The following is a 7,855-nucleotide window of genomic DNA, read 5'->3' on the forward strand; positions in this document are numbered from 1 at the left end:
TTTCCATGGCAGAGCAGCCGCACACAAGCCTAAGATCACAATGTGCGATGCCAAGCATTAGCTTGAGTGGTGTAAAGCTTGCCATCATTGGATTCTGGAACAGTGGAAACGCATTCTCTGGAGTGATGAATCACGCTTTACCATCTGGCAGTCTGACGGATGAATCTGGGTTTGCCAGGAGAACGCTACCTGCCCCAATGCATAGTGCCAACTGTAAAGTTTGGTGGAGGAGGAATAATGGTCTGGGGATGATTTTCATGGGTCAGGCTAGGACCCTAAGTTCCAGTGAAGGGAAATCTTAATGCTACAGCAAACAATGACATTCTACACATTTCTGTCTTTCCAACTTTGTAGCAACAGTTTGGGGATGGCCCTTTCCTGTTTCAGCATTACAATGCCCCAGTGCACATAGCGAGGACCATGCAAAAATGGTTTGTCGAGATTGGTGTGGAAGAACTTGACTGGCCTGCACAGAGCCCTGATCTCAACCCCATCAAACACCTTTGGGATGAATTGGAACACTAACTGTGAGCCAGGCCTAATTTCCCAACATCAAGGCCCAACCTCACTAATGTTCTTGTGGCTGAATGGAAGCAGGTCCCTGCAGCAATGTTCCAACATCTAGTGGAAAGCCTTCCCAGAACGTTGGAGGCTACTATAGCAGCAAAGACAGGACCAACTCCATATAAATGCCCGTCATTTTGAAATGACATGTTCAAAGAGCAGGTCTCCTCGTACTTTTGGTCATGTCTTGTATGTTATGAATTTCAATTTGTTGTGGCTAATGTTAGCTAGGTGGCTAACGTTAGCTAGGTAACTAACGTTAGCTAGGCTAGGGGTTACGAATATTGCACTGCCAACACTTCCTTTGGCCGCCTTTCCTTCCAGTTCTCTGCTGCCAATGACTGGAATGAATTGCAAAAATCTCTGAAGTTGGAGTCTTATATCTCCCTCCCTAACTTTAAGCATCCGCTGTCAGAGCAGCTTACCGATCACTGTACCTATACACAGCCACACCCGACTACCTCATCCCCATATTATTACTTACCCTCTTGCTCTTTTGCACCCCAATATCTCTACTTGCACATCATCATCTGCACATCTATCACTCCAGTATTAATGCTAAATTGTAATTATTTTTGCCTCTATGGCCTATTTACTGCCTTACCTCCCTTCTCTTCTATATTTGCACACAATGTACATAGATTTTTCAAATTTTCTTCTATTTTGTGTTATTGACTGTACATTTGTTTATATTTAACTCCGTGTTGTTGTTTTTGTCGCACTGCTTTGCTTTATCTTGGCCAGTTGACAGTTGTGTGAGAACTTCTCAACTGGCCTTCCTGGTTAAGTAAAGGTGAAATATACATATATTTTTTAAATAATTGTATTAAGGTTAGGGTTGGGACTTATGTTAAAGGGTTAAGTTGAGGGGAAGGGTTAGGTAACATACTAAGTAGTTGCAAAGTATCAAAAAAGTAGTTGCTAAAACGATAAAGTTGTCCATGATGACATTCGCGTTAGACGTTCGCATTATATACCCACCCATCCACCCTTTTTGCCTTAAGTAACCTTCTTTCTCATATAACCATTCTAAAAGTATAATTTCATACTAATTTGAGGCCCCCTGATTTACGTTTACTATGTTACGTCTATGAGACCACGCTGAAAAAAATGGGCAGATGCGGGGGCCTCAAGAAAAAAAGGGCTGGTGTGTTAGAAATGCCAGGTCTGATTTCTGGTCCCTGTCCTCCCCAGCCCACAGGCCACAGCAGGGCTATCTAACTTTAAGATTGCATGTACACAACTGCTCTCCATTAGGAATTGAGTGCTCTGAGGTATAAGCGATATATATTGGGCATCTCAGTGTATAGAAGACCCCCCCGTAAGTGGACATCACCTTAACTCATCCGATAATGGTAGATAGGCCTACAGATTAGCTGTGTTATTATGATTGTTGCCTACATAACACACATTTAAACCCTGGAAAATATATTACTAAGGAGTGGTGGACAAGAAAATGTATGTCACCTATTCATTTGGGCCCCTTTGAATGTCACAATATTTGTGCCTACAAAAGAACTATATCTTGCCTTTGTGTGTCATGTCTTGTTATGTCTGTTCCTGTCCTTTCTCTTCACTCTGTCTCTCTCTGCTGGTCTTTTTAGGTTACCTTCTCTGTCTCTCATTCTTCAGCTGTTCTACATCTCCCCTAACTAGCTCATTCACTCCTTCCCACCTGTTCTCTCTTCCCCCTCTGATTAGGTCTCTATTTCTCTCTCTGTTCCTGCTACTTTCAGTGTCTGATTCTTGTTTGTGTTTTTGATGCCAGAAGCAAGCTGTCGTCCCGTTTGCTTCCACCTTGTCCTATCCTGTCGGAGTCCGCCTGGCAGGTGCATCCTGCATTATACTAACATTCTTTTTGTTCCATTGACTACGTTGGAAGAGGATTTATGCCATTCCTGTTTTTCATTAAAGAACTCTGTTTTCTGTTAAAACCGCTTTTGGGTCTTCACTCAAGTACATAACAGAAGAATCAGACCAAGAATGGACCCAGCGGCTCCGGACCCTTTTCACTCCGCCGTCGAGATCCAGGGAGCGATGCTAGGCAGACACGAGGAGGAATTGTCTGCTGCTCGACATGCCGTTGAAACCCTGGCCGTCCAAGTCTCCGACCTCACAAGACAGGTTCACCAACTCCACCTCGATCCACCGCCCACTTCCAGGGTTTCCGAGTCTCCGGAGCCCAGGATCAACAACCCGCCGTGTTACTCTGGGGAGCCCACTGAGTGCCGCTCATTCCTCACTCAGTGTGATGTGGTGTTCTCTCTCCAGCCCAACACTTACTCCAGGAGCGCAGCCCGCATCGCCTACGTCATTTCTCTCCTTACCGGACGGGCGCGTGAGTGGGGCACGGCAATCTGGGAGGCGAGGGCTGAGTGTATTAACCAGTATCAGGACTTTAAGGAGGAGATGATACGGGTTTTTGACCGTTCTGTTTTTGGGGAGGAGGCTTCCAGGGCCCTGTCTTCCCTATGTCAGGGGAATCGATCCATAACGGATTATTCTATTGAGTTTCGCACTCTCGCTGCCTCTAGTGACTGGAACGAGCCGGCTTTGCTCGCTCGTTTTCTGGAGGGTCTCCTCGTCGAGGTTAAGGATGAGATCCTCTCCCGGGAGGTTCCTTCCAGTCTGGACTCCTTAATAGCTCTCGCTATTCGCATAGAGCGACGGTTTGATCTTCGTCGCCGAGCTCGTGGAAAGGAGCTCGTGTTCTCCGTTGCTCCCCTCTCCACATCACTGCCACCTGCCGCATCACTGCCACCCTCCTCCGCCGGCTCGGATGCTGAGCCTATGCAGCTGGGGGGTATCCGCATCTCGGCCAAGGAGAAGGAACGGAGAATCACCAATCGCCTCTGTCTCTACTGCGGCTCCGCTGGTCATTTTGTCACCTCATGTCCAGTAAAAGCCAGAGCTCATCAGTAAGAGGAGGGCTACTGGTGAGCGCAACTACTCAGGCCTCTCCTTCTGGATCACGCACTACCTTTCCGGTCCATCTCCGCTGCCCGGTTCATCTGCTTCCTGCAGTGCCTTGATAGACTCTGGGGCGGAGGGCTGTTTTATGGACGAGACCTGGGCTCGGGAACATGACATTCCTCTCAGACAGTTAGGGGAGCCCAGGGCCTTGTTCGCTTTAGATGGTAGTTCTCTCCCCAAGATTCAGCGTGAGACGCTGCCTTTAACCCTCACTGTCTCTGGTAATCATAGCGAAACCATTTCTTTTTTAATTTTTCGTTCACCTTTTACACCTGTTGTTTTGGGTCATCCCTGGCTAGTGCGCCATAACCCTTCTATTAATTGGTCTAGTAACACTATCCTATCCTGGAATGTTTCTTGTCATGTAACCTGTTTAATGTCTGCTATCCCTCCTGTTTCCTCTGTCTCTTCTTCACAGGAGGAGCCTGGCGATTTGACAGGGGTGCCGGAGGAGTATCACGATCTGCGCACGGTGTTCAGTCGTTCCAAGGCCACTTCTCTCCCTCCACACCGGTCGTATGACTGTAGTATTGATCTCCTTCCGGGAACTACTCCCCCCCGGGGTAGATTATACTCTCTGTCGGCTCCCGAACGTAAGGCTCTCGAGGATTATTTGTCGGTTTCGCTCGACGCCGGTACCATAGTCTCCTCCTCCTCCCCCGCCGGAGCGGGGTTTTTTTGTTCAGAAGAAGGACGGGTCCCTGCGCCCATGCGTGGATTATCGAGGGCTGAATGACATAACAGTTAAGAATCGTTATCCGCTTCCTCTTATGTCTTCAGCCTTCGAGATCCTGCAGGGAGCCAGGTTTTTCACCAAATTGGACCTTCGTAACGCCTACCATCTCGTGCGCATCAGGGAGGGGGACGAGTGGAAGACGGCGTTTAACACTCCGTTAGGGCACTTTGAATACCGGGTTCTTCCTTTCGGCCTCGTTAACGCTCCAGCTGTCTTTCAGGCACTAGTTAACGACGTCCTGAGAGACATGCTGAACATTTTTGTTTTCGTTTACATGGACGATATCCTGATTTTTTCACCGTCTCTCTCGATTCATGTTCAGCACGTGCGACGCGTCCTCCAGCGCCTTTTGGAGAACTGTCTTTATGTGAAGGCTGAGAAGTGCACTTTTCATGCCGCCTCTGTCCCTTTCTCGGTTCCGTTATTTCCGCTGAGGGCATTAAGATGGATCCCGCTAAGGTCCAGGCTGTCATTGATTGGCCCGTTCCTAAGTCACGCGTCGAGCTGCAGCGCTTTCTGGGCTTCGCTAATTTCTATCGTCGTTTCATCCGTAATTTCGGTCAGGTGGCAGCTCCCCTCACAGCCCTTACTTCTGTTAAGACGTGCTTTAAGTGGTCCGTTTCCGCCCAGGGAGCTTTTGATCTTCTTAAGAATCGTTTTACATCCGCACCTATTCTTGTTACACCTGACATCTCTAGTCAGTTTGTTGTTGAGGTTGACGCGTCAGAGGTGGGCGTGGGAGCCATTCTTTCTCAGCGCTCTCTCTCTGACGGCAAGGTCCATCCTTGCGCGTTTTTCTCTCATCGCTTATCGCCGTCAGAACGTAACTATGATGTTGGTAATCGCGAACTGCTCGCCATCCGCTTAGCCCTAGGCGAATGGCGACAGTGGTTGGAGGGGGCGACCGTTCCTTTTGTCGTTTGGACTGACCATAGGAACCTTGAGTACATCCGTTCAGCCAAACGACTTAATGCGCGTCAGGCTCGTTGGGCTCTGTTTTTCGCTCGTTTCGAGTTTGTTATTTCTTATCGTCCGGGCTCAAAAACACCAAGCCTGATGCTTTATCTCGTCTCTTCAGTTCTTCTGAGGTCTCCACCGACCCCGAGGGGATTCTCCCTGAGGGGCGTGTTGTCGGGTTGACTGTCTGGGGAATTGAGAGGCAGGTAAAGCAAGCACTCGCTCACACTCCGTCGCCGCGAGCTTGTCCTAGGAACCTTCTGTTCGTTCCCGTTCCTACTCGTCCGGCCGTTCTTCAGTGGGCCCACTCTGCCAAGTTAGCCGGCCACCCCGGCGTTCGGGGTACGCTCGCTTCCATTCGCCAGCGTTTCTGGTGGCCCACTCGGGAACGTGACGCGCGTCGTTTTGTCGCCGCTTGTTCGGTCTGCGCGCAGACTAAATCTGGGAACTCTCCTCCTGCCGGCCGTCTCAGACCGCTTCCCATTCCCTCTCGACCGTGGTCTCACATCGCTTTAGATTTTATCACCGGACTGCCTTCATCAGCGGGGAAGACAGTTATTCTTACGGTTGTCGATAGATTCTCTAAGGCGGCTCATTTCATTCCTCTCGATAAGCTCCCTTCTGCTAAGGAGACGGCTCAGATCATTATCGAGAATGTTTTCCGAATTCATGGCCTTCCGTCTGACGTCGTTTCCGACAGAGGCCCGCAGTTCACGTCTCAATTTTGGAGGGAGTTTTGCCGTTTGATTGGGGCTTCCGTCAGTCTCTCGTCCGGCTTTCATCCCCAGTCTAACGGTCAAGCCGAACGGGCCAATCAGACTGTTGGTCGCATTTTACGCAGTCTTTCTTTTCGTAACCCTGCGTCTTGGTCAGAACAGCTCCCCTGGGCAGAGTACGCCCACAACTCGCTTCCCTCGTCTGCTACCGGTCTATCCCCTTTTCAGAGTAGCCTCGGGTACCAGCCTCCGCTGTTCTCATCTCAGCTCGCCGAGTCCTGCGTCCCCTCCGCTCAGGCTTTTGTCCAGCGTTGCGAGCGCACCTGGAAGGGGGTCAGGTCGGCACTTTGCCGTAATAGGGCGCAGACTGTGAGGGCCGCTAATAAGCGTAGGACCAAGAGTCCTAGATATTGTTGCGGTCAGAGAGTATGGCTCTCCACTCAGAACCTTCCCCTTAAGACAGCTTCTCGCAAGTTGGCCCCGCGGTTCATTGGTCCGTTCCGTATTTCTCAGGTCATTAATCCTGTCGCAGTGCGACTTCTTCTCCCGCGCTATCTTCGTCGCGTTCACCCGGTCTTCCATGTCTCCTGTGTAAAGCCCGTTCTTCGCGCCCCCGCTCGTCCCTCCCCCCCCCATCCTTGTCGAGGGCGCACCCATCTACAGGGTTCGTAAGATTTTGGACATGCGCCCTCGGGGTCGTGGTCATCAGTACCTAGTGGATTGGGAGGGGTACGGTCCTGAGGAGAGGAGTTGGGTTCCCTCTCGGGACGTGCTGGACCGTTCGCTGATCGATGATTTCCTCCGTTGCCGCCAGGTTTCCTCCTCGAGTGCGCCAGGAGGCGCTCGGTGAGTGGGGGGGGGTACTGTCATGTCTTGTTATGTCTGTTCCTGTCCTTTCTCTTCACTCTGTCTCTCTCTGCTGGTCTTTTTAGGTTACCTTCTCTGTCTCTCATTCTTCAGCTGTTCTACATCTCCCCTAACTAGCTCATTCACTCCTTCCCACCTGTTCTCTCTTCCCCCTCTGATTAGGTCTCTATTTCTCTCTCTGTTCCTGCTACTTTCAGTGTCTGATTCTTGTTTGTGTTTTTTGATGCCAGAAGCAAGCTGTCGTCCCGTTTGCTTCCACCTTGTCCTATCCTGTCGGAGTCCGCCTGGCAGGTGCATCCTGCATTATACTAACGTTCTTTTTGTTCCATTGACTACGTTGGAAGAGGATTTATGCCATTCCTGTTTTTCATTAAAGAACTCTGTTTTCTGTTAAAACCGCTTTTGGGTCTTCACTCAAGTACATAACATTGTGAGGGCAAAATAAAAAAGTCATATGTTTAAAGATTTACTGACTGTTGAGATTAGTTCACTCTTTGAATATGTATTCAAAATGTATTCAATATTCCCTGTTTGTATCTTTGACTCTATTTCCAAACAATGTAAATGCGCCATATTTATCAGACAACACAAGTCCTGGGGAGTAGTGAACTACATGTAGTTCAACTATTATTTTAATTACATTATGCTGTAGCGTAGCTCAACTCCAGAGTGATCTGTTTTTGCTATTTGTAGTCTGTAACATTTCTGATTTAGATATGTTAATTTTTCCACAAAGTAGTTTGGAAGTGGTAAAATACATTTTCAAAGTAAACTACATGCTTTTAAGGGTAGCTTTAGCATAGGTTAACTTCTTCAAGTGTGAAGTAATTGGTAGCTTGGTAAACTATATGTTTAGAGTAGCTTCACTAACACTGGTTAACTCTAAACACCTTTTGATCATCTGGGAGACCCTTAAATGTCACAGTTTCCTTTCTGAACACGGGTTTAATAAACTGTTAGCCTGCCCTGCCAACAGAAGCTACTCTACAGATCAGCTGTGCAGAACAATAGCACTTACTATTCAATTATTCACCACAGTAAA

This window comes from Oncorhynchus masou, chromosome 21 (genome assembly GCF_036934945.1).
Source record: "Oncorhynchus masou masou isolate Uvic2021 chromosome 21, UVic_Omas_1.1, whole genome shotgun sequence".
Taxonomy (NCBI): Eukaryota; Metazoa; Chordata; class Actinopteri; order Salmoniformes; family Salmonidae; genus Oncorhynchus; species Oncorhynchus masou.